Raw genomic sequence first — 15,583 nt, forward strand, 5'->3', positions numbered from 1 at the left:
CCTTCCGTTTGAAGCCTAATGAGGGCAAATAGGTAAAAACTGACTGCATATGCGGAATCTACGATAAATTTCCAATATATATCAATAAAATAAAAAATAAATTGAATTTTTTTTTTTCTAAGTAGAACTGCCCTCTTAACTTAAGAAGGATCCTGGTCTTGATTAGGAAATCGCCACTGAGCATTGCATTGCAAAATTCATCGCTAGATTGAATTCCTAGGTTCCCAATCGAGACGTGGAATTGCCCCAGAAGCCCAAGGTATTTGTTCATATCCAAGAATATTCCAGAATTCCAATGTGACGCCAATAAAGCGAAGCGCGTAACGTCAGAGATAGTTCTCAGGCGCTACAAGCTAAAAAGTGCCTTATTTGGTTTTGAGTTTTTATTCTCGGACTGATAAAGGTGGGAAGTTGCGTTTTTCCTTTGTTTCGAGAAGCGCAACCTTAATGACGTCATGAACAGCGTAGCTTATGATTGGTTGATGGTTTACAACCTGTTGCTCTACAAGCTGGTTAACGTCATCGTCTCTCTTCCGGTCAGTAATGCGTTTGTGGAGCAGGTGTTCTCTCTTGTTGAGGCCGAGTGAACCAAGAAAAGAAACAGACTTAGTGAAATGACAATTAAATCTCCACTACATGTGAGGGTAAGCCTAGACTTGAGCTGTCATGAGATGCAGAAAGTATGAAGTTGCTGGAACAGATCGTTTCTGGCAAAAACTATCGCCTTTGATATATCATAGCTCGTACAAGTGCAAAGATTTGTTTAAAAACGTTTGTTTCGTATAAAAGTTTAATTCTAAGGTTGTCCTTATTTTGGGGTCTATGTCGATGGCAACCCTGCCTATGACATTGCTACCACTGTGCTAATCTAGTACCAGTTCAGTTCAGTTGTTTCTTATTTCTGACCATCATATCAAAAACAATACACGTCAACATAGCAAAGGTCGAGAAAAAGGTAGAAGCGACTACCACTGCACTACTCACTGCTAGCGTTGCCAGATATTGTTTTACGACATCAATTTTGAAAAAACTAGTGTAATTTAAAACGGCTTGGTGTAGAAAAATTTTCTTCTACACCATCACAGATTTGGTGTAATTTTGAAAATATTTGCTACTTTGTTGTTATGAAGTATAGGCCTATTTATTGTTGTGTTGCATTCGGATGACAAGGACATACTATACTGCGACAAGTTAAATCTCTTTATTGTACTGTAAACAAATTAAAAAATAAATTTAGCAAATGTTCACGAAAAGTAAAAAATGTGTTGTTTCGCTCTTACTGTACATCTCTTTATGCTTGTCAACTTTGGCACAATTATCGCCGTTCTACGATCAATCGGATTAGGATTGCCTATAATGACTCATTTCGAATTCTACACAATATGCCTCGCTTTACTAGTGCACGTGAATGTCAAGTTAATGCAAATGTTACAACTTTTGATGCTCTGTTGCGGAAAACAGTTTATACCTTTGTGCAACGTTGTTACAAATCTCTCAATTCTCTTGTCATAGCATTAATGTCCTCAGACGCTTTCTATAAAACGACCTTTTTTAAGCACTACAATGATATGTTGCACATGTCATCCAAGTGACTCCATTATGTCTTGTCTTTTTGTGTTTTTGATTTTAATATAGACAACCTTGTCTGATACAAATAAATAATAATAATAAAACTGTTTGTATGTAATCCTTATCCGTAATCTTGTCCGTAACCCTTGTCCATAATCTTTTGGGTGAGGGGGGTGATCACTCCCCACTTATTGAAGTGGTTTGGAATAACTAAGACGATTTTAGCCCACTGTCTAAAAATCACCCCCCCGAATCAATCACCACTCAAACAAAATTTAAACTGCGAAAACTTTGGCATATATGTTGCCACATGCAAACTGTGTAAAGAACAATATGTTGGCCAAACTATTAATTCATTTTCAAAAAGATGGACAGGTCACCGAACAATGTGGAAAAACTACTCTAAAAACTTGAATAACACAAAGGCATCCCTACTACAACACTACTCCAAATTCCACAGCGACATTTTGCAAACCAGACCCAAGCTAGAATATTGCTTCGACGTCACCTTCACAGAACAATCATCCACCGATTTACTCGACCTACATGAAAACAAATGGCAAACAATTACCAAAGCAAAAATTAATATTCAAAAAATGATCACACCTTTTGTTAAATAAACCCTGTCACCCCTTCCGTTTTTCAACTTTTTGGAGACTGCTTAGTTGCAGTCTATTCATTTAGGCCTACTTATGACGTAACAATTAATTTTTACAGTTCTGCAGTTTGAATTTATCTTAGTTTAAACTTTAAACATTAGTTAATTTGGTCAGTATTTTTAGTCAGTAAGTAATTTAGTCAATTTTTTCAATAGTCTATATTTACTATTTAGTCAATTGTAGTCAATCAGTAAATCTAGTCAGTAAAAAAGTTTTTTTGTGCAGGGAGCTGTCAGGTTACCACTTCAATATCGCTTGATGTAGTTAATTCTGTAGATACAGTTCTAGATAATTTGATGTACGGTGGTTAATTCTTTTCGTCATTATCGGTTAAGCCCAGTCTTTATACAATTTGTCATTTCAATCAATATTTTTCGTATTGTTGAACAATGTGTTTCTGGTTAGGCTTATGATGGTAGGCCTTACAATAATTGTATACCATACTCTTTCGTGACATTTTCCTTTTATTTCGTCTTTGATTGTTAGTTTTTTCCATTAATTCTTTAATGTAGCTAGAGTAAAACGTTTTTTCATTCCTTTGCACTTTCATCATTTGAATTTTTTGCTGTTTGCTTCCAGCTTAACTGAAGATGATCTAGCTTCTAGCTGATCGAAATCGATTTTTAGCAATATATGATTGAACTGACTCGTGTGAGAATAAATTTCTTTGCATTACAAGACATGTAACCGAGTCGTTCATATCAAGCATTGTTGTGGGTTTGACACCTGTCAGAAGATACTTTCTTTTCATGATCTAAAAATAAAGTCATATATTTCAAAAAATAAAGTCATATTTTTCAATTTTTAGGTCATAAACAAAATGGCCGTAGTAATGACTGTCAGTCACAATGTGCTCTGTACACTGCTGATGCGGCTACGCACAGGGGCGCCGGAACGATTTTTGATTGGGGGGGGGAAGGATTATGAAAAAAGGGCAATTTTTTACTGAAAGGCCAATTTTTTTTTAAATTTTTTAGTTAAGATATAGCGATGATGCTCATCTATCAGCTCACTAATGATACAAGTGTATATAAAGAAGGGCATCATCCTATGTCATAAAGATGTAACCTACTGTGTTGCAGAATTTTGTGCCCTGAATAACTGAATATTATTTTTGAGGCAAAAATGAAAGGTTATAATTAGGCTAAAAGCGAATAGCAGAAATTGGTATATTGCAAAATGTGCAGTAGCTTGCATGACCTTAAAAGGGCACCATTGCCCCCCTGCCCCTCCATCCACAGAAAAATTGAAGGCAGGGGGGCATTGGGGCCCCCCCGCTTCCGGCGCCCCTGGCTACGCAGCGTCTAGACTAGAGCATTCGGATTAAAAAATATCAGTTGACTTTAAGTGCCCAAGTTAAAATTATGACTTATGCCTCTTGAGAAGTCCCACATAGTCTGTGGTGGATCCAGTCCATTAAAGTTTTATTGGTACTTTCACATACAACATTGTAAATGTAAGTAGCAAGTCTCTGTGAGATATTGGATTTTCCACGCACATACGATTTATAGCGTCTAGAACACTAATTGTGCGGCTGTTTTTTTTCTGTCATTTATTGGTCATTGACTGATTTTTTAGCAAAATGTCCGAAAAAAATATAGGCAATTCGGCCGAGTGTTGCAAGGTTGAGTTTTGGTGATGAACGTTGAAGAAACGTTTGTCTGTTCTAACTTTTCTCAGATAAAACACGACAACGTTTCTCAGCGAAACTTAATGTTCTAGCTAGTCCGGAAGTGCAAATTTTGGTTGGTATCAGCTACTTGAAAGGAAATATTTTTATCAGAAAAACATGACCGAAATAAATAAAAAATGACCGAATTTTACAAATCAAACCAAGTGTTATTTGAAAAAAAAAGGCATTGGCATAAGAAGTGTTGTAAAAAAAACACACTGCATTTCTTTACAAAATTTAAAAAAAAATTAGCAAAACGCAAAAATTTCCCCATTGATGGAGGTTCTCCTCTACAACTTTTAGCACATAAGATTATGGCCTGGGATTACAGGCGGGTCAATATAAGGTTTGACCCCAAAAAATTTATACAAAAGGTTTTATTGTTCTAAGTGTATGATTAGGTTGTACTATACCCCAGAAAAAAAGTATATAAAAATCTGACCCCGGGAAAGTGGTCAATTAAATAATTTGAAAATGGTGACCCCCAAATTTTTCAATGTACACAAATTTTTTTTTATTTCAATTAACACACTATAAATGTATTAAACACATACAAACATGGTATCTATGCACCAAATGAACATATCGGAATCCGTCTGTGATGTCATTATAATGTCATGGAAGACATAGGCGTAGATTTTTTAACATGTAAGAAAAAATCTGAGGGGGCAAGATGATAAAAAGTGTGAAATATGTACCCAAATTTGAACAGTTCCATAAAATTACACTGTCAAAGCTACAAAAAAGAACAAAAAAACAGGGTGGCTGCCCCCTCAAACAGTTTCTACGGGGGGGCGCGCCCCCCTGCCTCCCGGGAATCGACGCCTATGATGGAAGAGTATATGCACTAAACGCCAGTAGATGAAGTACCATTTTTCAAGTTATGATTGTTACATACTGTACTAGTAATCGTCACAATTATCATCGGTACTGTCTGTGTCGTCTTGATCCAATGGAAGGACATTGTTTGGGTTTTCACAGGACACAAGTTGGCATTGTCCACAAGCAGAGGTACACGGAAATCCGTACCTCCTACATGTACATCGCCGTGTTGTGCAAGCGATCGTGCAATTACAATGCATAATCTTTAACAGATTGTCCGGTGCAGGGTTTTTCAGAGTCATTACTGGTGCGAATTGTTTGTCCTCAATCTTCCAACCCCAGCCAGTAGGGTCCAAATTGCTTTCTAGTCCTAACCATATCATTATTTGATAGTAAGCACGCAGGGAATGGAATATTGTAGAAGATGCAGTTGGTGGGAGTCGGGCTGGCGCCACGAAGGATGACACTGAAACTACTTTCTTTTCCAACACAGAATGTCGCAAAGATGCCAGCGAATCGCTTTGCTTTCCAGCATAGAGTAGAACCATTGACTGTTTGCCATACTCTTCAATTGCATCCACCCTCTGGCCAGGTTTTGTAAATGCAAGTGCCAAGGGTTCTAGCACTTTGTCGCCTTTGGTGGCTTTCTGAAAGAGTGTTCTCTTTCCTATTCCGAAGATTCGTGAGGTATTATCGCATCCTGTAAACGCATGGATGAAGAGTAACTGAGAACATAGCTGTTGTCCAAGACATTCCTTTAGGGTATTAATATTGTACACCCTCTGATCTTTAGACCTCTTGTCCGAACGAAAATATATTGTCTTCTTCCGACTGTCCATATGATAGAGGAGAAGGATCAAGAGATCTGTGTCTTCTCCAACCACGGTTGTAGTGTGGTATTCAGGAGTCTGCTACTATTCGGTGAGTCCGATTCGGTGAGTTCCTAACCTCTAACCCCTAACCCTAAAACGGCAATGATAATTAGGCCACGGTACCCGATAATTTAAAAAAAAAATTGAAAAAATCCCCCGCTAAGGGATCGGACTCACCGAATCGGACTCACCGAAACGGGCCATTCCGGGTATTCAGAAGCTGCAATAGCTGCCTGAACAATATCATAGTCGGCATCTCCTTCAGCGTTTATAACTGTGGGGCCTTTCTCTCGCAGTTTGTTGCTTATCATATTGATCAGCCCTTGCTTATTGCAGCCCTGTGACAAGAATTCCTCCTATTCATATTCGAGTTGCAGATGAGAATAAAAGAGAATGCATTCTTGAGACAATCTGTATGTTCCACAGACATACTGTACGTATATTGATGCTTACTCATCAAAGCAGAAGACTTGCTGTGACGATTTCATAGTCCATAGAAAACCTGTACGAAATTTATGTTTGCGCACTATCAGTCTGGAATGGCACGAAAAAGTTAAATCTTGTCAGCCTTCATTAAAACTCATACCTGGAAAAAAACTTTGTTCCAATTGCAGAATGAAAATTCAACAATTTATAGATACTTCTGGAAGAGCTTCTTCATCTAGTGAAAGCGATATACAATCACTGCAGGTAGATAGTGTCAGTAGTGACTCATTGAACATTTTAAATGAAAGTTTAGGCAATTTGGGTGAATCACCAGTGAAACTTCAAAATAGGTCAAGAAAGAGTATGTACCCTAAGTGACAAAATGTTGTTCTGGAATTTAGAATTTATCATTGTTGCTCAGATGGATCTAAGGCTTAAAATTTTTAAGTAGCAGGACCCATATTAGTTGAAAAACATAAATTTTTGGCACAATCTTGTTGTTGGCTCCTCTCCCTGAAAGTCATTGAGGAGGAGCCATTCCAAGTTGTTTAGTGGTCAAGCCATGGCCTCCCCCACACAGCCACAAGCTTGGTCGCTTTTGTGGGATTTGTCCATAGGGTGGTTGTGTCCAGGGAAGTTAGGAGCTTGGGGCATTCAAATGGGTGTCTTGGATGTGTGGAGGGTGTTTTTGCATTGTTTGGCACAATCTTCTTCAATTATAATATTTAATGAGCCTATTTTAAATTATAAATATACAAAACATCACTAGGGGAACTTGGCATAGCGCACTTGCAATAAAAAAATAGTACTGATTTTCAGACACAAGCTTTTGTTTTCACTTTGTGAGGTGAAATACTCAATAAGCCATTAATTTTATTTCTGATATCAATTCTCCTTGAAAATACCTTTAAAATGATGCATTGCATGTGATTGTAACTAGTGAGCACCATGGGTTATTTATGATCAAAAATTATGTTCCGCATGATTGAGCACAATTGGGTTACTAATAAACATGAGGTTAAAGGTCAAAGGTGATGGTCAAGAGCTTTAGTTTTGAGTGATATGGCTGAAGAAGTAAATGTCCTACAATACCTGAAAATATCAATCAGTACAATTTTTTACAAGCTGGGAAATATCTTCCTATAGTTAAACTTGTGAAAGCGAAATGGACTTTACGCTTCAGCGATCACAAAAAGCAGTCAACTTTAAGTGGCCGTAACTTTTGTTTTAGTTGACCAATTTAAAAAAAAATTAGTTTTTTGAAATCAGAAAGAAAAGTTTTATCAGTGTGTGAATTTTCATTAAAATCTGAAACGGAGGGTTACGAAATCCCATTTTTCTGGATCACTTGACGTGGAATGACCCAATAGTTATGTTAATTAACTACTTTCCCGGGGTCGGATTTTTGTAGACTTTTTTTCTGGGGTATAGTACAACCTAATCATACACTTGGAACAAAAAAACCTTTTGTATAAATTTTTTTGGGGTTGCCCCCATATTTTTCATATATTGACCCGCCTATACAGACACTTGTATTTGTTTTGATCGCATGCGTCTGTCCCACCTTTACTTCATTTCGCCCATTGCGGACCATCATTCGATTGGTGACCTATATATATGTAGGCCACGACATTCTGGAGAAGCGTGCTCACAAATTGAAATGACCTGAATACTTGGTATAAAACATGGAAGGCAAGTCGTAGTTGTCATCACAATCGAAAGCGTCTTTCGAACGATACTCAGCTACCGGTACTTTAACAAACCAGTCAGAAAAATACTTCGGTACGAAATATAACGACTGACAAGCTTCGATGACTTCAACCACTCTTTGGCCATTCGTTTGTCTCTTTTCTGAGGGGCTTTTCTTAAGCTTCACGATAAACCGTGACGCCGCAAGTTGCAAAATAATTTGTCAAGATGATGTCACAATGCAAATTAACATCAAACAGCAAGCGCTATTACTAGACTACATAAAATAATGAAAATGTTGCTTCCAATGCTTCGGGAAACTCAGCGTAAGAACTCTCATTGCCTCCCTTCCACAAATCAATTATTGTATTTTAAAGTAAAAATTAAAAGTCATATTTCATGATCTACTGTAAAACAGAAAATATGATAACGACTGACAAGCTTCGATGACTTCAACCACTCTTAGCCATTTTTCTGAGGGGTTTCTCTTAAGCTTCACGATAAACCGTGACGCTGCATAGCAACTAGATAAATTATATATGTCACCACCACTAAACTTTCGCTACCGTCGCCCACTTTGGCCGTCGCCCACTTGGCCCGTCGCCCACTTGGTCCGTCGCCCACTTGGTCCGTCGCCCACTTGGTCTGTCGCCCACTTGGCTCGTCGCCCACTTGGTCTCGCCGAAGTGGGTATCGGCCACTTTGTCTCGCCCAGTTGTCGTGTACCGAACCGGCCCTGCATCAAGAGCTTCTACAAGTATGCGTAACTTCCAGGAATAGCCAATCAAGGCTTTGTCAGTCCGAGGATAAAGATTCAAACCCAACCAACCAACTAAATAATTATTCGTAAAATTCTTCATGCAAAAACTTAAGCTCCTAGACTTGACTATTTTTATTTTAACCTTCTGGTTTCTCCACTTAACTATGATACTGTATTGGCTGTGTTGTACATGTAACTGGGTGATTTTTGTTATTCCCAATAATTTTCTCACACTTCTGCATTTTTAGGAGAAAAATTAGAGCGTTGGTGAAATTCTAGGTGAAATGGTGTAATTTGCAGGTTGAAATGGTGTCGTGAGCAAACTGGAGTCTGGCCACACTGCTCGACACTGCTGTCAAAATTTTTTTAAATTTATAAAAAAGAGAAAAAAAAAGTGAGTGAGTTTTTTTTTTAACAATTGATATGAGTAAAAAAAAATTCTAAATTTATAAAAATTTTATTAAGGTATTGTGACCGTGCCATATTAAACTGATTGTCCTGCTTTGGTATCATGCACGCTATAACGTCCGCGTTTTGTCGCTTCTACCTTTTTCTAGACCTCTGCTATGTTTGTCATATAGGCCTACAGGCCTCGAAATTCACGGCGGACATGTCCGCCGTCACAGCATGTGATGTCAGCGGGAAGTACCATCTAGATTGGTCATATTTGTCCGCCGAGAAATAACACAGGAACTAGCGTTACAAATCGTCATTGCAACAGATTGTCAGAAACAACTGATTGCAATAATATAATTTCCCGCGCATTCTAGCACGCACCCAGAGGCGTAGCAACCGCCCTCCAATCGGAGAGGGCCCCGCAAGGAAAGAGGGTCCTTCCGCCGAAGTTTTTAGAAGACTATCGAAATATAGGATATAGGCTAACCACGTGGTCACAAACGCACGCGAAATAGCAGAGCTTATTGCCTATTGGTAGGCTATTGACGACGTAGGAAGATAATGTTTGGTTACGAATGTGCTGATGACTCGAGTTGTCTTTCTGCTATGAAGAAAAATTCAAATTGCAATTTTTTTGTACTCACTGATCAGGCCATGTCTTCTGTTTCTTTGCGCTTTGACCAACTCGTGGAGTGGTAGGCTACAAGTTGTTTGAACTTCTGTACAACGCTAGCAGCCTGAAGAAGTGTCTCAGAGAAAATGGTTGGGTGGGTTGGTTGGTTTTGAATCTTTATCCTCGGATTGACGAAGCCTTGATTGGTTATTCCTCGTAGTTTCGCATATTTGTAGAGGCTCTTGATGCAGGGCCGGTTACCGAGATTGGCAGAGTGAAGTTTTCCAATTACGTATTGAAGTGTTATTGCCAGGAAATTATTCCATTCACTAGGTGCCGCTGAATGGAGAGCAGTCCTGAAATGCGTTGCCCAAGCGCACACCTCGAGAGTCGAACTTGCGCCGCGTTATCTTGAGCGGGCACGCAACCACTGAGCTAATGGGGCGGACAATGGAACTAGACAATCACTGCAAAAAAAAAAAAAAAAATATGGGAGACATTGATGCCAACGAACTAATAATGGAATTGAATCGTTTTATTTACGTCATCGAGAAAGAGAGAGGACTTGTCACGGCAAGCATTTTTTTAACGTAGCCTACAAGAACAGTCTTCAGGAGATATATTTGAATCTTTGCATTTGCACCAGAATTCTTCTGACCGACCACACCAGTTACTGTCGCTAGTGCTGAAAGGACCATCAGCAGAATGAAACTCATCAAGAATAGGCTATCCTGCGCTTGACCGTGGCAGATGACAGGCTTTCTGCTCTTGCAATTACCATCGAAAACAAGATTGCCAAATCCCTGGACTATGACCCATTACAATTTGCGCAGAACAAGGCTCAAAAGAAGCGCTTTGCATAATCATGAAATATATAGCCTATCCACGCTGTCACTGTAGAGTGTAGACCTATGTATACACACTACAGTACACAGTGGTGGGCGCAGCTAATGTAAAAGTTAGCTTTCAATAAAGAAATCAGCGGATTTCCAATAAATCTACTTTCGTTAACGAGCAGGGATGGAGGAACCACGTGGGCCTGGGCCCACCGACATTATTTTCTGGGTGGGCCTGGCCCACCCACTTTTGAAAGCCAAATTTCTTTGAAAAGGTAGCGAAAACGGCAAATTAGAGAAGGAGTTCCAAAAAAAAGCTCTTCACTCATTTGATACACACTAGTTTGATTACATAGACCAACAAAACATTTTGGGACAAAAGGTGAGAGTCATTTTAGATTATTTCAGGGCCCCTGATTCCAAAAATGCACCTAGTTTTTTCGATTTTTCGAAACTAGCCTACCAGGAATTGAATTTTGAACCAAGATTACGTTCTTCCGTAACAAAGACAAAATTTTAAGCAGCTACTTTATTGAAGAACACAACTTTGTATTCTGTAATTATATAAATGGCCTTCGTACCTTGATGGGTGTTGCCAGGGATGGAGGAACCATTTTAAAAGTAGGTGGGCCCAAAGGCGTAGCTGTCAAAGTTAATCAAACTTCTGGGGGGCGAAGCCCCCCAGACCCCCCCATAACATTGCTGCATTCCTAATACTTCAAATCGCTTATACATTGTGTTTTCATGATTGCCTTTTATGCCAACCAGCAAAAAATTTCCGTTTTTGGGCCCGAATTAGCCAAACAAATTACAAAATTGTTAAATTGCTGTATAGCGCTGTACCAAATATGGCGATGTAGCCTACACACAAATAAAAAGGAAATATACACACACAGTTATAATACCAACCTGGGAGAAATAATCTGCAGCATTAATAGAGATGTACGATGTAATTATTATTTTAAATAATTAGCCTACTATAAGCAACCTGGGTAAAGGTATATAGTTAGTATTGCTGACTTTTACTTTTAACTACTCGATCGCTGGCCTAAGAATTGTAGCCTAATCAGTTAGTGACTGTTGCTATTAGGCCTATTAATTGTTGACGTAGTTTGCGTAAAATCGCAACGTCACACCCAAGGCCGAGGTTAATTACAGTAGTAGCCTACTGGAAAAGTCACAAAATTTGCAATTATTTTTATAGTTTTTGTTTATAATAAATAAATGAAAATAAATTTTGAACTGCATCATTTTTTACCAAATTTTTGTCTGGTTCATGTGGGAGTTTTTATTCGTGTTACTAAGTAGTTTTAACTTTCACTGTATTATGTCAATGTTTATTGAACCATTTACCCATCTGGCAACCTTGATACTGTTGTCTGCTGTCAAAAAAGTTCAGAGGTGACAGACAAACCGCTTCATACTCAGACCCTAAACAAGTCTTGGTCTGGTTGATTTGCTGCAATAAACCACTTTACATGACCAAAGTCGGCTAGAGTCAAGATTTTTTAACACCGCCAATCTAGACTTTTGAAACATCTAAAATTGAATCAAAGAAAGCAAACATTTTTTCAAAATTCACACATGGAAATTGTGAACAAAGTTAAATCATTTTTATTATAAGTCAACATAAAGTACCATACACGGAAGTTGACTTCTTTATTATGACCAACACAGAAAACTTTTTCAATTTGAAATGGCAACACTGACCAGATTAGATGAAATCGTGGTTTGTTGGACACATATCATATTAAAGGGGCAGACAACCCCATTTTCAAATGCAAATTGAGAGTTGAAATACATAAAGGAGATATTCAAAAACACGTTGCACTTGTTTTTATGAAAAAATACTCATTTGTTCTCACGCAATCTTAAAACAAAGTTTTGGTTTTGTAATTCAAACACACACCGCGCGAACTGTTGTCGAAATAAAAAATTTTCTCGGGTGACGTCATGCGAGTACTACTGGAGAAATATTTTGCTTGCTTTAGGTGTGGCATGCGTTTGCAGCAGTGGATAAGATTATTCCAAGTTACAATTGAAGTTCAGATTTAGTTTATTGTAGCCTTGGTGCTAGCTTACATCATTTTACAGACTACACTAAACGTTTTATTGGACGTTTAACCTAAACATTTTGGGCTAGACCTTGCAGTGTTTGCATAGTTTTGATGGTATTTAACAGCAGGAGATTTAGACAGTCAAGGTTTGCAGAGATTTGCATTTATTTTTTACTTCATGATTAGTCAGTGCTGTTTCCTGTGCTGTGTGCACGATAGGCCTACCTACCAGTCTCAGTATTTACTCATGTATTTCAATTTGTGATTGTGTATTGTCTAGACAAGTAGGCCTATATCTCAATATTCTTCCCCAGTGCTGTGTGAGTAAACTAAGCTAAACCTGTTACAATTTGGTATTCATCATGCCAAATCGGTGTGTTGTGCCGTTTATAACTGTTCATCTGGCAGTTCTTCTAGGCTACTGATAACATTTCTTTGTTCCATTTTCCAAAAAATCGTACCATAAAAAAGAAATGGAACAAGTCTGTAAACACCACAAGAGTGTGGCCAGGATCAACAGAGTTCAGCACAATATGGCGACTCCATTTCAAGGAAACAGATTTTCAAAATCTTTTTCAATTTGACATGGGTCATGCCACACGTCTCAATTTAAACCTTAATGCATACCCTTCAATTTTTCCCAACAAAAACATTTCAACAACTTTGCAACCGTTGGATTCAAAGTCCAGTGGAGAGATAACTCCACAACAAAATTCCACTTTATCCATGCGACCGGCTGCTAGGAAGCGGCAAGTTCTTGAGGTAATTTTAAGCTAACAATTATTTTACTACATGTTTGTTATAAAGTACCGTACATAAGTAGTGAAGTAGCATCCTTGAGAAATTGTTTTCTATAAGTTTACAATATGTATGCTGCCTGCTGGTATAGGGATTCCCAGCTACATACGCTTTTAGAACATCCCATGTATAATTCACCAAGTGCATTAACAAAAAATGTTCCTTCATATATACATTGTTGTTTTCTTTTTCAGTTACTGGCTAGGGATGCACCCAAATTCGTACCCTGAACAATTTCTACCCTCAATTCGTACCCTGAAAAGATCGAGAGAAATTTTTTTAAAAAAGCCGAAGTCATGCCAAATGGAAATTGTTACTTGTGATGCTGTAACACAATATAATGTGTTAGATTTCCGTGCTTGTTCATCAAAAGGATGCCAAGCTGCCTTGAAGCCAATGAGTGCGGCGAAAGGTAAGAAACTTTGACTCTATAATATGACATATTATGAAATAACAGTTTAGTGTACATTTTAATAGCTTTGGAAAGAGAAGTGATGCCAAATAATACTGTAAAAGTTGCTTTGCTTGATTTGGAATATGTTTATTGCAGCAACTCAGGCTAATGCCCTGATATTAACACAATCTGTAGGTGTGACCTGCAACTTGCAAGAAAGAAAATGAATTCCACCAGATTACCTTACTTTCACTTCCAAAAAAGCAAGAATGGCTTTGCAAGACATATCTTTTGAAGATAATGAAATGCACTATCCAAATTTCTCAATAAATACATTTTCGAAGGTGTCTACCAATGAACGTAGTGAAAAGCCGGGGTAAGTTTGTAAAATTCCAAAACAAAACTTCGTTCCTAAACTTTTCATCAAATTTTCCTATAATTTAACTGATGATCCACTGGGATGCACGGTGTGACAAAACATTTTAAATAAAGTAAACAATATCACACCAAATCAGAAGAATCAGTTTATTTAAATACAGAGCTTTCGCCACACAAGTGTGGCTTCATCAGTATAAACTTATTCAAATAGAAGTTTGTAAACAATGATATATTTGTTATAGATATTTTATGAATGCTTCCTGATGTATGGAAACACACACATACTGTAAACGGAAGTGCTCAATCTTTTCTTTAAAATAGTGTCATTGATAAGAATTTTTAATATGTCATTGAGCAGAACACTGTACTTCAACAATTGGAAGGTGATGGTATTGACCTCATGTTAGCAGGAGATGGAAGGGTAGATTTTCCTGGACATTGTGGGAAGCATGGCACATACACGATCATGGACACAAGATTGAATAAAATAGTGGATTTGCAACTTCTTCAGGTATGGACTTCAGCCAGTACATTTTATACTTTATCTAGCAAATCCAGCTTCTTTTACATGACTCATTGAAAAGCCAGTGTGTCTTGTAACAAATTTACGTTTATTTTACGTATGTTTGTACGTTATAGTTTCTCTGCTCGGCGCGCTTTCCATTGATTGTTTTCTCTGCAAGCCCATTTTCATAAGAGCTTTTCTTGCTGTGTTCAGTAAAAGGGACTTTTGTTACTTTAAGTTCTGATCGTGTGAGACTGATTTAATTGGTTCGTTTTATATTGTTGGCTTGTGTTTTGCAGATGTACTTCGTCTCTTACTTCATTTAAACCTAATAAATGGTCGTTTCAGTGTGAACATACCCAGATAACAAATCAGTCGCTTTTTACATTGATCCAACGTCTGCAGACGTTGAATCAATGTAAAAAAGCGACTGATTTGCTATTATGTGTACTTTTCTCAAAACTGCTCGTAAACGGGCCAACTTCGCCCAGAAAGCAACAACGTGATGATGATTTATTGATGCTAAGCTATTTCACTGAAACAATACAAGTTGTATTTGGCTGTACAGTGTACAATGTACATGCTTCCATTGCCAAGTCAAGAAAAATTTGCGGCCATGGCCGTCTCCCATCGAATCGGCACATACAACACTCGCGGCCATTTAAAAAGTTGTTTTGAATTTGAAGGAGTTACCGTAACAAGAGTAAATGTAACCAAAAGTTGTTTTTACAGACGTTATAGGCACATTGCCTATAGACAGTTTGTTCGCTGGATCTGGGGTTACCTTGGACGTTCAATCCGTGTGCCTCTGCCGTCATGCGTCGTTTCGGCAATTAGGTCGAAATTTTCAAATCAAGATAGCGGCGAATATGTTGGATTTAAATATCCTGATTTGAAATAAAAAGTCAGAATTCAAAGTCTGCTTTGAAAAAAGCTTTTTTGTGTGCACAGAGAGAGTGAATTTTGTACATGTACAGACAGTACAGTAAGCTATACTAGAGGTCTTAAGAATCTTCTTGACCTAGTTCTTTACAAACTAATATGGTACTTGTCGAAAGGTAGTTACTTTCAGTGTTCATTTTATCAACTACTAAGCCGCTTACAATCGACATAAATACATGTAGTTCATTGTATTTG

At 37.9% G+C, this 15,583-nt stretch overlaps 1 long non-coding RNA gene across 1 annotated transcript; it reads left to right on the forward strand.

Annotated features, from left to right (window-relative positions):
• Positions 1-12,628: 12,628 nt before the first annotated feature.
• On the forward strand, positions 12,629-15,338 carry LOC145779235 (uncharacterized). Its single transcript, XR_014290543.1, has 5 exons — positions 12,629-13,133; positions 13,364-13,581; positions 13,759-13,939; positions 14,300-14,452; positions 15,179-15,338. It is a non-coding gene; the product is annotated as an uncharacterized LOC145779235 (long non-coding RNA).
• Positions 15,339-15,583: the final 245 nt, after the last annotated feature.

This window comes from Aplidium turbinatum, chromosome 11 (genome assembly GCF_918807975.1).
Source record: "Aplidium turbinatum chromosome 11, kaAplTurb1.1, whole genome shotgun sequence".
Lineage (NCBI taxonomy): Eukaryota > Metazoa > Chordata > Ascidiacea > Aplousobranchia > Polyclinidae > Aplidium > Aplidium turbinatum.